The 13355-nt window shown below is 50.5% G+C and overlaps 1 protein-coding gene across 5 annotated transcripts in view; it reads right to left on the bottom strand.

The window, feature by feature from the left end:
• The window catches only part of LOC142358773 (E3 ubiquitin-protein ligase NEDD4-like), a 171108-nt gene that overhangs the window by 141354 nt on the left and 16399 nt on the right, over positions 1–13355 (bottom strand). Inside the window, exon 1 of one of the 5 annotated variants that reach the window (XM_075447109.1) lies at positions 1624–1642. The exons of the other annotated variants lie outside the window; for them this stretch is intronic. The gene's annotated coding sequence lies outside the window, so the exon portion shown is untranslated. Of the gene's footprint in view, positions 1–1623; positions 1643–13355 lie in introns of those variants that run through there. 5 annotated transcript variants of the gene reach the window in all.

Genomic DNA, 13355 nt, shown 5'->3' with positions numbered 1-13355 from the left:
TCCCCGACGCACGCAGCTGCGGGGGGGGAACCGGCGGCCCTGCTCCCAGCGTGGGCGGCTCCTCGGCAGCCCCGACACCCGCTCGGCACAGCCCGAGCCTGGCACCTGCGCCGCGTTCCTCCCTCCACCGAGTGTTCACAGCCACAATGCAGAGCGTGGCTCAGAATTCAGAACTACATTGTTCTGAGCACTGCGATTAAAAAAAAAAAAAAATAATAATAATATCGCAACATTACTGCTAGAAACCCAAAGCCGCACGTGCACCTCGGGATGGCGGCTGTTGGCGGGCTGTTAGCAGTGAAGCAGTAAAACGCTAACATTTACGAAGCCTCACTTGTCAGAGCTATTTATGCCTATGCTCTTTCTGTCCTCGCCCCTCTAACCTTAGCTTACCTCACCCACAGCAGCAGGGGTGCCATGAACTGCTTGGTTAAGTATTAATGTTGAGTTCCACTGCTAGCCACGTTCATACTTACTTCTGCTTTGTCCAATGATTAACACAAAGTTTATGTACTCTTGCCTCCCCCCAAAATGTCAGAGGTTACATAGTTCTCCTCTTTGCTGAAGGATTACCTCCATACAGCTCGTGTTTTCTCATCTGTAAGTCACACTGGTATTTTAGAAGACTTGGCTGATTTAGGTGGAACCGAGATAGGAAACCACAAGCCAATCATGCAGCAAAACCCAGGCTGCACCGACAATGAACAGACCCCAGTTCACCTCAGGAAACAGCTAAGAGAATACAGATGGGTTTACAGATTTAGGAGACTCTCGTATGTACATTTATGTGCAGGATCCACATTTCTTCATTAACTTTTAAACAACATTTACCCTCTCCAGGTGCTCTGAACAGCAAAGTAATTTCTAACACCTTAAAAGCATTCACACAAAGAAAACTTATTAGTAAGTCCTCCTGCCCTTGTATTAACAAAACATCCTGGAGCTGGGAAATTTAGGGAAGAGTTACGGCAACAACAGGGAAAGAACACGGGCGAAACGCAGTGCCCCAGCCTGCGCGCTTCCTCCCACCACCAAGGATGCAACAGCAGCTCTCCGCTTCGCCCCGCCGAAGAATAACCCAGGAGAGGCGGCTTAGTCCACACCAGCTAAACTGACCAGTTACAAAACCCAGCCTGAAGGAGTTTTGGAGCACACATCAGTACGTTCTGCATACACAGAAAGGAGCGATCCACAGCCCGGCGCAAGAAGGAAAGCTGCAGACGTCGGCTTCCCGTAGGGGACGAAACCCCATGAAGCATTCGGAGCACGCATGAAGAGAGCGGCACTGAAATAACAGTCGATGTGGGTATAAAATCAGCAGCTCGCCTTTTTGAAAGGAACAGGCAAGTGTGAAAGGCACAGCGCTCGGATCGATGCAAACCAGTATCTGAACAGACAGGCAGACCAGAGATGAAACAGCCAACACGGTCTCCCACCACTGCCTTACAAAAGGTACAAGAAACCATCCATAAGCAAGGACAAACCCCCTTCCACGCTTTCCGCGTGGCACGGAGCCCCGGCGGCACCCGCGTCGGGGCAGGGCCTGGCAGCTGCCCAGCAGCTGGGGCGCCCACCCAGCCATCGCCCCGTGCCCCTCACGCCAGCACCGACAGCCGAACTCACCGAGCGCTGCCCGGCTGCTCCGGCGCAAGGACCCCCGCCAGCAGCGCGCCGTGCCACGCCGTGCTGTGCCGCCGCGGCTCAGAGCGGCCCTGGCAGCCGCAGCCGGTCAACGCGGAAGCTTGGCTGATGGAGGCAATAAATGTCCCTCACCAAGGCAACGAGGTGAAAGGACGGTGATCTAGGATTTCACCTGAGGAAAGCTGAACACGAACCACGGCGGGGGAGTGCTGGCTTGGCTTTGTTTGGGGTTTTTTCTTCTCTCTGTGCAGAGACATTTTTGATTTCAAACCAAGATAGGCGTCAGCAAGGTAAATTTCCACTGAGGGGAAGGAGCGAAACCGGATCACGCTGGAAAGCTGCCTGCACACAGAGACTCTGTGAATCCGGTTTCATCCACTGAGCACCTCCTCTCTGTTTTTATTATACCTGAAAGTTTGCAAAACATAACAAAACAGAAAAGACAACAGATCTTTAACTCAGTGTTTTGGTTGCAAAACACATCAGACTGGAAAAGACAACAAATCTTTAAGCCAATGTTTTAACTGCTGGCATTTTTGTTACCAAATGCAAACACACACCCAGAGCCCCTGGTGTGCTGAACCTCACCAAAACATGCAGTCACCCAAACAAACTGCTCTGTAATTCTCCCCATTACTGTGAAAAATCAACTAGGATCTGCGCTTTCAAAACAAAATAGCGTATTTGTCATCTACTTAAAAAAAGAGCAAAAGTGTTTTCAATAGCAAGCTAATACCGTTAGGCTGCTCCTAAACCTTTCAGCAACTGAAAGTGCAGAAGACTGGGTAGACTGCAGAAGTGATGCTGATCCTGACTTTGATCTGTTGGTGGATTAAACCAACCCACGTTACGGCCGAGTGAAAAAAACCGTACTCGAGGAAGCTATTCCACGGCAACCCCTCACACAGAACATTCCTAAGTCAGACCGTCCTCTCTTCCGAGACGCAGCCACCTGCCTGGGCTGGGCTTCTTCCTGGAGACGTGCGGAGAACAGAGGCTTCCAAAGCAACAGCTCGACCTCTGGGGACACCACAGTGATCTTCTGAGGCCATAGCAGCGGTACACGATAAGTCTCCGTATAATTCTTGCGATATCTTAATAATCTTCAAATTTGTCAGTGGCAATTTTACAAACAGACTTTGATAAAAATCTCAGTTCTGCAATGAAAACAAAACCAGGCACCGAGGCTATGAACCACATCGCCACTCCTCTGCGAAGCTGTTCGGCACAGGAGAACACACTTCGAGTAAAGGTCCCTAGGTTACAGGCCCCTGCTTACCTGGCTGAAGCACCAGAATTTAAATCTCATTTCAGGTAGCTTCACCACAAGCAACCTGGGAACGCAGCTCAGATCTTCCCCCCTTCAGGCGCTGATCACGTTCCCCCTTACGAAGTCCGAGAGTAAAACAAATCGTGCCTTTTCTTCCCCGCAGAACTCTCAATCCTCGCTGCATGATGCAATATTTTGTACAAAAAAATTATGTTGTCTGAAGCAGATGTCAAAATCAGAGCAACCAGAGCTAGCAGCTTTTGGAGGAAAGAACGCCATGTGGTTTGGATCAGAAAGACCCTTCTGGCCCCACGGAGCCTGCAGCTCCGCGTGCTGGCACCCGCGCTGCTCCCCAGCACGTCTCCAGGCCAAGGTGAGGACTTCCTGCACAGCACAGTGGCAAAACCTGAGGCAAACTCAAGGTCTGAGGAAACCACAGCTCTGCTGCCGAGCAAAACCTGGCTTCTTGTCTTCACCCGAGCTGAGGGGAACCTGCTCTTCTGAGCACTGGAACAAGGCGCGTAGCCGTCGGCAGAGAGGATGGGGGTGTAAGCTTGCAGGACGGCCATGTGAAGCCAAGCTCCTCAAGGGTAGCCACAGGCCAGGTCAGGCCATGCTTAAAAGGCTAGGATCACCCCTACTTCTAGGACATAGGACCTCTAGGAAGAGGCACCATACTCATGTTTTCCTTGGTTAGACTCACACAGCTGGGAGGTAAAAACACCAAGCAAAGCTTCAGAAAGAAACGAGCTTGCCTTAGCGGGACGCGCCATGCACATGGACAAAACTGCACACAAAGCTGCAGGGAGCAAGTTCAGAACACGCACGTCAGGAGCAGGGTATGGAGATCACAGGTACGCGTGCATCAGCAACACGGTGAGGAACCAGGACTCCAAACTCCCAGTCCAATGTTGAAAGCTTGCTCATTAAGAAACAGGCTCAAATCACAGCATTGACCTCACGGGAATCTGCTTACAAGGTATTTTTACTGCATGTTTAAAAAAAAATGCCAGTGTTCCAGATGAATTGTGATCTATTTTTACAAAACTCAGCTGAACCCCATGCAGCTAGATATACCTGAACAGTTTTAGCAAGCGTGTGAACCAGGTCACCTGCAGTCTTTAAAAATACTTAAGAGAACGCAAAAGAACTTTAAATTAACAGACTTGCTGTACTGCACAAGACTTTATTCTCCTTATTTAACGTTTAGACCTATTTACATCGCCCACGAAAGGGCTCCAGCTGAGTGAGCCACTGCTTTCTTTTCGAAGGCTGCGAGGCGACCTAATAAATGCTTACAAATATCTGCAGGGTGGGGGTCAGGAGGACGGGGCCAGACTCTTTGCAGTGGTGCCCAGAGACAGGACAAGGGGCAATGGGCAATGGGCACAAACTGAAGCAGAGGAAGTTCCAGCTGAACCCGAGGAAGAATTTCTTCCCTCTGAGGGTGACGGAGCACTGGAACAGGCTGCCCAGGGAGGCTGTGGAGTCTCCTTCTCTGGAGATATTGAAGACCCACCTGGATGCAGTCCTGTGCAGCCTGCTCTGGGTGACCCTGCTTGGGCAGGGGGTTGGGCTGGGTGACCCACAGAGGTCCCTCCCAACCCCGGCCATTCTGTGATCCTGTGATTCTGCACAGCCGATGCCAAGGAACCCTCCCACAGCCCGAGGCGGGCTGTGCACAGCGGTCCCCCGGAGCCAGCTGTGCCAGCAGAGCAGCTCTGCCTCGGCCAAGGGCCCGCCACTGCTCACCGGCTCCCGCGCGGGGCTCGGGCATACCTGGGTTTCCCTCTGCTCGGCTCTTCCATCTAAACAGGCAGACGCTGGTCTGAACGCCTACTCCTGCCACTCACACCACACGAAGGACCGCGCCAAGAAGCCTGCAATAGCAACAAGTTTGCCACAAAAAGCACAATGATCACTCCTATCCGCTTCATTTAGCACCATTTTGTGGCAAGCACCTCAAAGGAAAGGGAAAAAAACCAGTAAAGTACGAGAAAGGAAAGAACGTTCGCCGAAATCATCTGTATACGTCACAAATTTATGGTATGGGAAATTCTCTTTCTGAAGGAAAACTCCATCTTGCTTTTCGCCGGACAAGCCAAGAGAAGTATTTAAAGTGTGGTGGCAGCAAAGAAACAGGAAAAGCATTTGGTACACGTTGCTATTAAAAATACAAACAAAGCTTTGACAGGGAGCTACCGGTGCATTTGCAGAAGTCTGTGACCTGAAAGTGACTCTCCCACATGGAGTTAGTTTTGAAAGGAAAAACAAACCAACCAACCACCCAACCCTGATCCTGCACCAGAGACCAGCACCAAGATCATCTGCATCCAAACTGAAAATTCACTGCAAGTTTAAACAGAGTATTCATACAGGAAAACCTGACAGTAACTTCTTTTCCTTCCCTTAGGGGATACAGAAACTCAACCGATTCATTAAAACCTCAACCTTTTATTTAACCAAATTATCTAACTTCCTGGCACGCAAAAAGAGCTCTCCAAGCACGAACTACCGTAAAATCAAGGCATTATGTTTTCACATGTAGGATGATTGCATTACACTGGCCCTGACACTCGTAAAAGCTCTGCCAACCAGAGAGTGAAACAAGGCCAGCTGGTTTAATTTCAGATATTCGTTATCCTCAGGTCAATGTCTGGACAGATCTATTACTTCCCAGCACACAGCAGAGAGCAGTACTTCAAAACTTATTCGTTAAAAGAGCAATACAAGAAGCCCAATTCCCCAAAAACTGTCTAGCAGTTTTGCCCAGCAGTGAAGAACGGTCTCGGCTACCGAGTCAGAGCCTGCAGTAGCAGTCACCGAAGGACGCAACAGACTTGTTTTCAAAGCACCTTTTCCAGCATGACAATTAGGTGTTTACTTTTCACTACACCAGCCTCTGACACAGTTCATTCTTTTAAAAGAACACCAAAGATCTTGAAGTGCTGTTTTTTTGATATGATGAAAACCACCAGGCCACTGAAATTCAAGCTTTTTGAAAGTGAAAAACTATGAAATCCTCTCGGTTTTCCCTATGCAAAATGTCACACAAATCCAGGGGTAACTCTGTATTTCAGACTGCCAGTTCTCATACAAATCCCCTGATTTATCAGAACGCCTCCATGAGTAAGCAGTGTGTACCACCTCAAAGAGAACCCCGGCAGGGACGAGCTGGATCGACCTCTGGAGATGACGCAGGCCACGCCGGCCGCTCTCCCGCTGCTCGGGCTCCTGGAGCACAGGGCTGTGCCTGCCCAGGCGCAGGGCACGCGTTTCCCGTTGCCGAACTCCACGAGATTCCTGCCAGCCCATTCCTCCAGCTAGCCCAGGTGCCTCCGCACGGCAGCACAACCCCCGGTGCACTCACCTCTCCTCCACTGTGCATCACCACCGCCTCAGTTTGCTGACCAACAGCACGTTACACTGGGGCACAAAGGGGAAGGCAGCGTTTTCTAATTTAAATAATGATAATACTATAAATGGCAAGTTAGAGACGGCTTGGAAACAGATAAAAACAGAATTCCCAGAAAAACAGCTTCCAAACAACTGTGGTTAAGAATCAGGCAGGTAGGAAAACATCTAGCTCAAGTTCTATTTGTAGGCAACGACACGTGCAAGGCTCCAAGAAGATACATGCTGGCCTGCTGGCCAAAGGGCAACTCGTACCTGCACGCAGCGGAAAGCTGCTCTGAAAACGGACAGCTCTTGCCACTGCCAGGAGCGCTCACCTGGGTGGCTGTGGCCCTGCTTCGTTGTGCCTCGTGGTTTGAAAAAGCTTTCAGCATCACCCAGCACGACACCAGGTCCAACATACTGCCCAGTAACTCTGTTGTTCACTGTTTAAACTGAATTTGAGCGTTCACAACATCACCACATCGCTACTCCTGGCTGCTGTTCCGAGAACCAAAACCACGCTGCAGTTCACCAGACGGGTGAACGTGGCAAGATTTATTTATTGCAAACCGTGCAGTAAGAATAACTTCTGTTTATGTCCTCACAAATATCAGTGCTTTTATGTTCAGAAAAAAACCCAACCTCAGCATGACTCTCCTGTAATTAGCTATTAGACACTGGAATGACCGTCTGCCTTGGGATGCACCACAACGCAAACTCCTGGTGCGTCTCAGGATGATTTTAAATCCGGCCAGCTCCAGCGAGCGCCAGGAACCCCCTACTCGCAGGGCAGGGCAGGGCCGGGGGATGCCCCGAGCAGCGCGGTGTGGTCACACACCACCGGGTTCTAAGATTACCTACAACAAGCTGATCTCAACGCTGCTGTTCCGCCCCCCACTCCCCGGTCAGGGCAGGCCAGCCACTATCTGAGGGCCTTGGGTATCCTGAGAAACTGCAGGGAACCAAATTTAGAGGAGGTGAGGGCAAAGGGAGGCTTTTTTTAGCAAAAGGAGACCACGAAGTGTGGCCTTGAGAGATTTCAGACTGCTAAATAGTCCTCCAGGATTTCTTGATAAAACCCCCTCGCTAAATTGGTTTAAAAGTGGCGATGCCTGAGTGGGGAGACGGACTGACGTCAGGCTTGTGTCGGGGGTTGGTTTGCGTCAGGAGCCGGGCTGGCACAGTCTGTGCGCTTCCCGGGACACAAAGTCACACGAGCCCTTGCGTCAACACTTCCAGTGCCCACAGGAAAGTGCTGTCCGGACGCGGGATGCAGCGGGGCGGGTCTGTCATCTCCATGGGTCCCTCCACGCCTGCCTCTGCAGCTCGTGGCGTTAAAGGCCGGGTGGCAGAGCCCCCTCACCGCCCAGGGCCCCTGGCAGACCAGCTCCCACGCTGCTGGATGTCGCTGTCCTGACTCGGAATCACAGAATCAGAGAATGGCAGGGGGTGGCAGGGACCTCTGTGGGTCACCCAGCCCAACCCCTGCCCAAGCAGGGTCACCCAGAGCAGGCTGCACAGCACCGCGTCCAGGCGGGGCTGGAATATCTCCAGAGAAGGAGACTCCACAGCCTCCCTGGGCAGCCTGGGCCAGGGCTCCGTCACCCTCAGAGGGAAGAAGTTCTTCCTCATCTTCAGCTGGAGCTTCCTCTGCTTCAGTTTGTGCCCGTTGTCCCTTGTCCTGTCGCTGGGCACTACTGAAAAGAGCTTGGCCCCATCCTCCTGACACCCACCCTGCAGATATTTATAAGTATATATTAGGTCCCTTATTTTTTCGTTTTTGTTGTTTGGGTTGGGGTGGTTTTTTGACATTCATGGGGTTGGAAGATCACGGTCCTATATTTGAACAGCTCATAAGAAAAGGCTTATACATAGTTTTTCACAGTGGAATGGCAGTATGAGACGAGTATCTCTGGAAGGCTTCCCTTGCAGAGGAAATAAGTCCACTTTCCGATGGTGACTTGTTGCTTTTCTGGAAAAGGAGGAAGACGTTCAGTAGAATAAAACTCGAACTCACCTACATTTCTGTGAAGGCCATACAACCCTGACAAATCAGTGCACCCCCAGCAATATTGGCTTGGTTAATGACATTCCAAAACACTTGCAGGAGCAGGAGAGCTTTGACCAGAACTCGGGTGTACCCACAGCTCAAGACCCGGCCCGCGGCTGCCGAAGCGGACCCAGTCGGCGCTGGAGCCCCGCGAGCAGAGCTGCCGTCCTTCTGTGGCGCCGGGCGACCCCAGGCCCTGCAGGACGGGGTCCCGGGTTCCTCCGTGGCAGGTTTGCCAGCACTGGGGAAGCAGGAGCCGGCACCTCCGTCGGCTCAGTGCCGCACGCCCGCATTTCAGCCGCTCACGGTGGCCGGCGATCAGCACCGCCGACGCAGCAGAGGAGCCTGTCCCGAGCCGCACGCGTGACGCTGCGCATGCCCAGGCACTCGCACCGCAGGCAGGCTGACGCCAAGCGACCTCCGGGTGCCTCAGAGCTAAGAACGCAGGCAGGCGCGGGGTGCGGTACCGGCGGGCGCGCCGGGCGCGTCCGGGCAGAAAGGGGTGACCCGCCTGCCTCAGAGCGTGGCACCAGAGCGCTTCCTCAGACACTCACCTGCAAGTAACAACCAGCGCCGGGGATCCAGACATCCCGCGAGCAGTGGGACTAGCGCTCAGCTTAACGTGCTTCAAACACCTTCCCCAAGAGCCTCTGCAACGGCCAACAGTTCATTTTGAAAGTTCTTGAGAACGGACTACTCACTAGCTAAGCAGAAAAAGCCAAACGTCGTAAGAAAACGATGCCCTTTTAACACACATCATGCTCCTCACCAACCTGTATTTTACCCCCGCCACTTCACACACCTTGAAAAAAGCAACTTTAAAGCTTCTGTCGTTTCATATAATAGCTTGAAAATAAGTCTTCGGTCACAACTTTCCAACCTCGCACAAGTGACAGGCTGCTGACCCAGGCGGCCGCTGCAGCCAGTCGAGAGGCACGGCCCCAGGGCTCCCTCCCCTCCGACCGCTCTCCTGGGAGACGCTGCTGCTCTGCACAAGGTGCTGTTTCCATACACGTATTCCATACGCAGCCCAAGCTTCAAGATGTTTATGTTTCAGAGAAGCAACTGCTTCCGATGCACACAGAATATCCTAGAGATCATTTGTTTAAAGCAATTCATGAAAATTCTGTTATCTTCTTTCTTTAAACTCTGAGACGTTGACAGCTGTGATTAAAAAAGCCATTGTCGATCGTTATCATGCCATAGATTGATATTCACATTTCCATAGTGAAAAGGCTAGGAAGTGGCTGTAGGTAACTAAAAAGCCAGTATCTTACAGCTTTATGCATAGAAAACGTACATTCACAAGTATGGTGCTGGTCACCAGCTTCAATTTTTTTTTCCTAAGACATGCAAATCTCAAATACCTACTAAACTTTTCAGCATTTTTGAAAAGCTGATTATGCATACAAAACGTACAAGAGACGATCCTGTATCAAAAGGGGAGAGGTTTAGTTGTACTTCACAGAATCCCAGCATGGCAGGGGTCGGAAAGGACCTCTGTGGGTCATCTAGTCCAACCTCCTGCCGAAGCAGGGTCACCCACAGCAGGCTGCACAGGACCGCGTCCAGGTGGGGCTGGAATATCTCCAGAGAAGGAGACTCCACAGCCTCCCTGGGCAGCCTGGGCCAGGGCTCCGTCACCCTCAGAGGGAAGGAGTTCTTCCTTCATTCCAGTAGCCCAGTTAGTTGCCAACTGACCACACAAGCATGTTTATGTCACCACAATCTACATTCTTGTTAGGTATTTAATGGTTTTAGACCATAAACAGTCAGCTTTATGACAGCTGCACTGTTTAACGACAGAACATGCATTCCATAGAAACGCAACCCCACAACAAACTGTGTTGGGAGGCTTACTTCTGCCCCAGGTAAGGCTGGTGACCTGTTCCACAGCCCGCGCTCGCAGACCAACGGCCCACCACTGGCTGCTGCAGCCAGAGAACGACCGGCAGGGCAGGAACACGACGAGGAATCTCTTAGAGAGGCTTTCATCCAAAACACATCTCTGAAAGCAATTTTAGAAAGATTAGTGAACGTTGCTGGCACTAAACCTTACCCTGCAATTTCAGTGCTCAGAGCATTAATTTACTACAAAAAAGACCCTGTTTGAAACTTGGTGCACAGCAAACCCGATAAACTGTAAAAGTAAAAAGGATGAAATACAGGCTGTAATCCCAGAAATTGAGCAGGAGATGGATTCACACATTTTGGAGAGCTTCGCCAACTTCTTTGGTGTGCTACAGCTGGAGTATATTAGATATTCTCAAGACTTCTCTGGCTAAATGAAAACATTATACAAAATCAGGTGAACGTAAAACATTTGTGTTTTCATATATAAACATACACACATATGTATGTGTTGCCTGAAATAAAATTACATTATAAACAGCCAAAGACATGGAAAAAACTTAACCTATTATGAAAAACATTCATAAAATAAAATACTACAAGACCTGTAACAAGAATAAGAGATTTGCAACGAGGAGCTCTGTGTTGCAATCCAGGAGCCCGGGAAGGTACCCAGCAATCACACGCTTGTGTCTTGTTTTCACAGAATCACAGGATGGTCGGGGTTGGCAGGGCCCTCTGTGGGTCCCCCAGCCCAACCCCCTGCCCAAGCAGGGTCACCCACAGCAGGCTGCACAGCACCGTGTCCAGGCGGGGCTGGAATATCTCCAGAGAAGGAGACTCCACAGCCTCCCTGGGCAGCCTGGGCCAGGGCTCCGTCACCCTCAGAGGGAAGAAGTTCTTCCTCCTGTTCAGCTGGAGCTTCCTCTGCTTCAGTTTGTGCCCGTTGCCCCTTGTCCTGTCGCTGGGCACCACTGGAAAGAGTCTGGCCCTGTCCTCCTGACACCCACCCTGCAGATATTTAGAGGCATTTCGAAGGTCCCCTCGCAGCCTTCTCTTCTCCAGGCTGAACAAGCCCAGCTCCCTCAGCCTCTCCTCGTAGGAGAGATGCTCCAGTCCCCTCCTCATCCTCGTAGTCCTCCTCTGGACTCTCTCCAGTACCTCCTCATCTTTCTTGACCTGGGGAGCCCAGCACTGGACACAGGACTCCAGATGGTGCCTCACCAGGGCGGTGTAGAGGGAAAGGAGAACCTCCCTCGACCTGCTGCCCACACTCCTCCTCATGCACCCCAATTTAGTGTGCAGACTGGTGAGCAATGCACTCAGTCCGCAGGCAGCCAGCACGCATTGGGAGTTGTATTTGTACCATGGAAATGCTGCTAATATCCAAGGCACCTGTCTTCCTTTAATGAAATATGTTCATCTTTCTCATGTTACAAAAGCAGCAGCCCATATAAAAACAAAAGGAAAAATATCCAATGATACAACTTGATGGTTGGACTCGATGATCTTAGAGGTCTTTTCCAACCTATGATTCTATAATTTTTTTGTTTATTTTACATAAATAATTTCTGCACAAATACTCAGGGTAGAAGGCTTGGGGTTTTTGCTGGGGGGGACTTGGTGTGTTGTTTGCTTTGGTTTTGCTTTTGGTTTTAGGTTGTTTTTTTTAAATTGTATCAATCGCTCATAGGGAACTCCTTCAGCATTTGTGGAATTGCTGGACGAAGCTCAGAGGTTAGCTCAGTTGCTTGTTCCCAGAATGGTACTTGACACTGACTAGACTAAGAAACACTCATTAAAATATTCATCACTCATTACCCAAAACAAAGGCAGGACTTTATGTTCTGCCAGGCATTCTGGATGACAAATGTGGCTCCATGCCCTGAACAAAAGTCACATTCAGAATCGATGTATTGCAGAAGATCTTCAATAAGGTCAGCCATTCACCAGCTCCGAGCAGGGCCTCCCCCCAAGAGAAGCACAGATGTGTGTTCTTGGAAGCAGCAGAAAAAAAGAGGGAGCAGGGGGCACAGCAATTCCAGACTCCTTAGCCAAGTTACAAGGCAACTGAACAGCTTCTACCCCATCTTCTGTGGTGTCAGCAACACGATACAGGGTCAGCAACACGCAGGTAGAAGCAGTAACTTCTTCACCACAACTGGTTGCAGTCCCAAAATTACACAACCTGTATAAAGTTTTCAGGATTGAGAGTTCCACATTCGTTTCCTTAGCTGCATCTACCTCAGCAGCCCGTGATCACAAACATAAGCCATCTTTGGAACTATTAACATCTCGGCTCACCATTCCAGACACAAGAGTTTCGGATGAATTTTGAGCCTCGTCCTGCAGCCCCGGGCATCTCCCCCAGCGCAGCAGCAGCCAAGCACTGAAGCGGCACGGGGAGCTGAGACACAGCGGCGCTTGCAGAGCGTGTGCTTCTAACGCCACGCAGCCGTTTGCCTTCAGAGAGTCAGTCCAGAACATCGAGAATCAAGGATGGGATATTTTTTTTCCAAGACAACAAATCAATATTAGAGTGAACGAAGTGCAGCAGTGAAAAGCTCTTGGGATAACACAAATTAACAGAAGTCTGAAGAACAAGGCCGGCTTCCTCCAGGCAGGTTTAAATGAAGTTACATCCCCTTTCAGAAATAACAAGATGATCTACAGAAAGTCTGATTTTGTTTCTAAATTATTACTGTGGCTGCACACAGCGAAGGGAGAACAACAGCTAGGAACTGCTGCAGAGATACCGAAACCCAAGTGCACACAGAACTGCCTCCTTTAATGGGCCACCACTTTCGTATATGGTGGAGGTTCAAACCGACATACGGCCTTGGACGTTTTCTGGAATGTTATTTGGCCTATACACAAATTCATATTGCAGTTGCTTATACTGGATGCAGCAAAACCCACCCAGGAGATCAGGTAACAGTTCCAGAAAATGTAACTGCTGCTATGGAACTTAGGACACTAAGAAAAGTGCCTCAAAACTTAGGAAATGCACAAGCTGCCCACAAAACCCCACTGCCATGGCCCTGGATCAGAAGCAGAGCCACCACCAAGTCAGGGAACGCAGCTACAGTACGTTCCGAGATGCCACCACGAAGGACCACAAAGACAACACTTCCTGCAGCAGTGCTC

This window comes from Opisthocomus hoazin, chromosome Z (genome assembly GCF_030867145.1).
Source record: "Opisthocomus hoazin isolate bOpiHoa1 chromosome Z, bOpiHoa1.hap1, whole genome shotgun sequence".
In the NCBI taxonomy this organism is placed as follows: Eukaryota; Metazoa; Chordata; class Aves; order Opisthocomiformes; family Opisthocomidae; genus Opisthocomus; species Opisthocomus hoazin.
Note: the sequence above shows the minus strand (reverse complement) of the source record. Positions and strands in the feature narration are given on the sequence as shown.